Source organism: Mastomys coucha, unplaced genomic scaffold (assembly GCF_008632895.1).
Source record: "Mastomys coucha isolate ucsf_1 unplaced genomic scaffold, UCSF_Mcou_1 pScaffold15, whole genome shotgun sequence".
NCBI classification, from domain to species: domain Eukaryota; kingdom Metazoa; phylum Chordata; class Mammalia; order Rodentia; family Muridae; genus Mastomys; species Mastomys coucha.
In genome coordinates this window covers 99,821,900-99,827,780 of record NW_022196897.1, presented here as the reverse complement: position 1 = coordinate 99,827,780, position 5,881 = coordinate 99,821,900, and the positions used below count along the sequence as shown (strand labels likewise).

Genomic DNA, 5,881 nt, shown 5'->3' with positions numbered 1-5,881 from the left:
GTTTAATATTAATCTGGATAATCAGTTATATTTTAGGTGTTCACTAAAAATATAAAGTATAATTTTTAATTCACATATAGCTACTGAGCTTATTTTGGTAAGGAGAAAAACATAGTTTCTTTGCCTAGATTAACTCATGAAACACACACATGTACACACATGTATGTATATGCACATGCATACACACACACACACACACACACACACATGGACTTTCCCTATACCACCAGTATGCTATAGGTTGAAGTTCTTACACAAAATGCCTGAGGCATTCTAGGTATCTTACTCAAATTTGATTTTTCTATCATTAATAGTAATGATAAAAAGAAGCTAAGAGAATTCCTTTTCTGATTTAGCATCTAAGGGTAAAAGGAGTATGCTGTGGGCAGGAAAGGTGTGAACTGCTGTTTGATAGCTTCAATTCATAATAAGCTTTAGTTTCCATAGTTTCTAGGATAAATACTACCAAATATTGTGTGTGTATCTGGGCAGGAGATGGAGGTGCTAGAGGAGATTAATTGTAATTTGTAATTTTTAAATTATATTTATGTACAGAAAATTTAGCAGTGTACATTTAACCCTGTTTAGTGGTGAGTTCTTTAGCCTTTCCCTTTTCCAGATCAGCAACGTGAGCCACAGACTTAGGACCCAGGATGTTGCCTCCCAGTGGGTATATGCCCAGAAGTGGTAAGCTGGGTCCTCCATTAGTACTATGTCCAATTTTCTGAGGAACCACCAAACTGATTTCCAGAATGATTGTAACAGCTTGCAATCCCACTAGCAATGAAGGAGTGTTCCTCTTTCTCCACATTTTTGACAGCATCTACTGTCACCTCAGTATTTGATCTTAGCCATTCTGACTGGTGTGAGGTGGAATCTCAGGGTTGTTTTGATTTGCATTTCTCTCATGACTAAGGATGTTGAACATTTCTTTAGGTGCTTCTCAGATATTCAGTATTCCTCAGTTGAGAATTCTTTGTTTAACTCTGTACCCCATTTTTAATAGGGTTATTTGATTCTCTGGAGTCTAACTTCTTGAGTTCTTTGCATATATTGAATATTAGCCCTCTTTTATATATAAGATTGATAAAGACCTTTTCCAAATCTGTAGGTTGCCAATTTGTCCTACTACCAGTGTCCTTTGATTTACAGAAGCTTTGCAATTTTATGAGGTCCCATTTGTCAATTCTTGATCTTAGAGCATAAGCTATTGGTATTCTGTACAGGCAATTTTCCCCTGTGTGCATGTGTTTGAGGTTCTTCTCTACTTTCATTTCTATTAGTTTCAGTGTATCTAGTTTTATGTGGAGGTCTTTGATCCACTTGGACTTGAGCTTTGTACAAGGAGATAAGAATGGATCAATTTGCATTCTTCTACATGCTAACCGCCAGTTGAGCCAGCACCATTTGTAGAAAATGCTGTCCTTTTTCCACTGGATGGTTTTAGCTTCTTTGTCAAAGATCAAATTACCATAGGTGTGTGGGTTCATTTCTGGGTCTTCAATTCTATTCCACTGATCCACCTGCCTGTCACTGTACCAGTACCATGTAGTTTTTATCACAATTGCTCTGTAGTACAGCTTGAGGTCAAGGAGGGTGATTCTACCAGAAGTGCTTTTATTATTGAGAATAGTTTTCACTATCCTAGGATTTTTTTGTTATTATTCCAAATGAATTTGTAAATTACTCTTTCTAACTCAGTGAATAATTGACTTGGAATTTTGATGGGGATTACATTGAATCTATACATTGCTTTCGACAAGATGGCATCAAATCACATCGTATTTGTTGTGGCCGTTGGTCCTAATAGCTTCCACCAGCTTAGCCAGAGCACCCTTGTCTTCCGAGTTAAGCTGTTTAAAGTCAACAGTGGTGCATGTCTTCCTGTGGACCAGGTGCCCTAGCCTGGCCTTTCCCTTGATGATGCAGTAGGGTACCTCCATCTTTTGACACAGGGCAGACAGGAAAACCACCAGTTCAATGAGGTCTACACACAGGCGACCACCACCAGCTGAACCTTCTTGTTCTCCACCAAGTTGGTAACTGTATTGCATGGAGGACAGGTTGTCTCTTAGTTGGGACATCTCCTGGGCCAGAAGCTTTCTTCTCAGCACTGGTGAGTACCCTTTGCTTCTCCTGCTTTGTCTCTGGCCTGTACGTGTGGGCCAGTGTAAGTGGCTGTGTAGGTGTTTGCAGGTCCAGGGTCTGGGTGAACTAGTTGGTGGCAGGAGGTACTTTGATCCCTTATAGAGGATGGCCCTTTGCTGCAGCAGCCTGACGTAGCAGAGCCATTTGACAAAGTGTGTGAGACCTCTTTGGGGTTGGATGTTCTGTCCAATGCTGGAAGTTCTTGGGCCTTTTTTCCAAGGATGGACCACCTTGGTCTACTGTTTCTTCAGGGCATCGAGGGCAGGGCCATCTTCTTCCTTTTTAATTCTTTCCTTTGGGCATCTTGATCTACTAGAGGAGAGAGAAAAAAAAATCTTTAGTAGAGAGCTAGTTAGTTTGTTTCCTTGGTGTGTGTTTGTGTGTATATGTACAACTTTGTAGAGGGCTAGGGAAATCATTGTGCATTCATCTGTAGCTCATTATATTAAGCAACAACTGAGTCTACTTATTACTTAGTGATAAGGCAAGGTAAAATAACTTCATCACATAAAATTCACATAGAGGTTACTGTGAGACCATTCCTTCAAATAGAAGCTCATTGAAAGAAATAAAGTTTGTCGCACAGAACACCTTTTGTTATATAATTAGATGTTATGACAATTTCACTTTTTTCTTATTATATTTTAAGCTCAAGTTATGTGAAACACAATGGTTGATTTCTTTTAGTTCTGTGGCCTGTGTCACAAGAAAAATGCAAAAAGTAATAAATTATTGAACATATCAAAGGAACAGAGAACCCATGTCTGACACTGTAAAACACTTGGGAGATATGATGTCTAAAAAGAACATGACTTACAAAAGTTGGGAACTTCTGGACTGCTATCCTGAAGCAGAAAAGAAATAATTTCTGTAGACCTTAATTCATCTTTCCATCAAATGATGTTCTTTTTTAAAAAATGGAATGGAAATAAAATGTCAAGTACTTATGTATTTAATCATTGCTTTTAGAGCCATAATGTGGTTTCAGTTTATGCTTATAATTTAAATTTAACACTGTCTAAGTGTTGAATTATTGAGGCTCAAAATTTTCAACTATGTAAGAAGACAGAAAATATCAGATTTTACGTTTCCTTTGTTTACTTAGTAACATCTCAAAAAAATTAGGCTCATTCTAGCATTTTCCTTTTTGTCCAGTAAAGCCAGCTTTAGGTTGCAAGTAACTGCTTTTCTTTTTGATGTTCCAAGGTATAAAGTGACTAACAGAGATCATAAAATATACTGAAACCAGAAGAGAAGTCATGTCAACATACTAGGATTCCAGCAAAGTTTTAAGAAGAAATCATGCAGCTAAAGAAGAGAAAATTAAGAGTAAAAACCAACCAAACAAAGTTAGGACTCAACACAATCGTGTCAAAGACCACAGGACAGACTGTTCTCACATTTTAGGGATCCTGTTGATTACATGCTTCTGCTTCCTCTTATGACTTATGTGACTGTAGACAGACATAGGGAGAAATACAGTGCAAATTAAAAGCCTTGGTGTAAATAAATAATAGCAACCAGGGTACTGTGCAGTTAAATACTGAATGACAAGATTCAACATACAGAATTGAACCAATATCGTTCTTGGGGCCTATCTGAAGCTTATATTAAATTATATTTTTTGGCTATTGCTTCTTGGGAGGTTGGTATTACATACTGACCAAAATCATGGTCAATAGACCCCTGAGCTCCTGTCTTTCCAGAGTCTGTTTGCAAAAGCAGCTACTAAACATTTACATAGTTTGGATTTTTTTTAAATTTTAAATTTTTATATTTTACTGAGCATATTTTATTCAATTATGTGTTTTTAAAGATAACCAGAAAAAGTGAAAGATCATCATTAGTGATCTTTCATCATTCTTTTATTTGAGAATGGAAGAAATAATAGAACGGTGATTTGATAGTATAGTTTCACCTCTGAGACATGACTTTCTGTCTGTGCAGGATCAAAAGAATAACAGGCTTTCTGATATTAACATAGGTCATTTTTCTAACTCAGCCTTAAGCTATTTCACACTCAAGATTCCTATTTTCAAAGACACTAAGTCTTAAGGGAAATGTTGTATTTTAAGCTACTAAGGCAAATTGATCAATTTAAAAAATATATCTACCTAGAATGCACAACTGAAGCAAAATCCAAGAGAAAAAATAGACAGCGTTTGTGGGAATCCAGATAAGCACAACCACTAGGATAACATTTTGGGCTAAAATATAAGACTTAAATGGAATTTTTCTGAATGTTTAGCAATCATTAAACAGGAATAATAAAAAGAAACTCCCCCTTCCTCCCTTACAGATCCTTTTCTTCTTTCTAAGCCAGCCTTTCCCTAACTAGTATTTATTTGTTTATGGTTAAAATTGAAAGTGGTAGCATTATGAATTACTATGTAAAAGCAGAACATTTTACTAAAGATAAAGAGGATTTCTTCTCACTGTGGCATTAATTGCCTGTGATATAATATGTAGTAAGTACTCATTAACAGTTTTGAAAAGGAAACAGAATTTCTGATTATCACGCACATAATGGCACGGATACTGGAATATACCAAGTTTCTGTTAGAAACACCATCTACCTACCTGCTCCATCGTCTCTGCTCTCTTTGCCCAAAGTGTACCTTCTACATTTAATAGTGATGATCTCAGCTCATCTAGAAAATGAGATATTCAAGGAAGACATGTGCTTTAGAGAGAGAAAAGATTTATTTTATCAGCTAAGACTTATTTATAGTGACCTTGGAAATAAAATCTATGACTGTTCAATGCTTCTAAGCTGCATTCTGAAAGATTCTGAATAATTATATTATTTTCAAACAATGTCTAGTATTACAAATCACAAACAGAAATGACACTTAGCACAGTTAAATCTACAAATATGTCTTGTTTATTCTCCTTCTATACCTTAATCACATCTCAATTATTTCTCTGTTTCCTTATAGTACGAAAAGTGTGAGAATGGGGACTGTAAGTACCCCACATTCTAAAGTCAAAACAGAGTCAGAATTAGCATCAAATTCCCCTTGAGATTTGAGACAATAATATTTTTCCTCAAGGTGCAACCCCCCGACACACACTCCAAGACACAAAAGTATAAACACTCAGCTTTACTGATATAAGTTATTTGACTGCATACATGAAGTGAGCTGTGGGTGCAGTGTATGTAAAATTAAAATGCAAGTTGCCTGCTTTCTAAAGGAGGACGGATGCTACACTTGTTGACAGACAGACAAGAGGACTATGCTAAAACTACTGACAATAATTGCCTGAGTAACTCAAGCCTTAGTAACCCAGCAACTGTTGATAATTTGTCAAAAATCTCCAAACTACTCAGCTAATGCTGAGTATTAACAAAGGACAGTGGGAAGATGGTGTGTAAAAAGAGACAGTGGGAAAAGTGGATTCTGGTATTACAGATGGTCTGCACTTTATAATTTCCCACATAATTATAAAATAGAAAAGTTGAGTTCTAGCAATCTTAATTATATGCAGTCTGTCACCTATAGAGATCTAACAGGATGTCTCATGAGATGGGTTGAGACTACAGAGAAAATATAAAAATCAAACTTATTTCCAATTTCAGAGAGTAACAGGGACTGCACTCCTGGGTCCTGTGAAAACAGAGTAGACTCATCACCAGTTAGGCTTAGATCAAGCATGGCCTACTGAAGACAAACAAGAGAGGACACAATGCCCACCAGAGAAGTGAAAAAGAAGAGGAGAGGAAGATGAACCA

General features: G+C 36.6%; 1 pseudogene; it reads right to left on the bottom strand.

Moving 5' to 3' along the window:
- Nucleotides 1-574: 574 nt before the first annotated feature.
- On the bottom strand, nt 575-4,737 carry LOC116091770 (annotated as a pseudogene).
- Nucleotides 4,738-5,881: the final 1,144 nt, after the last annotated feature.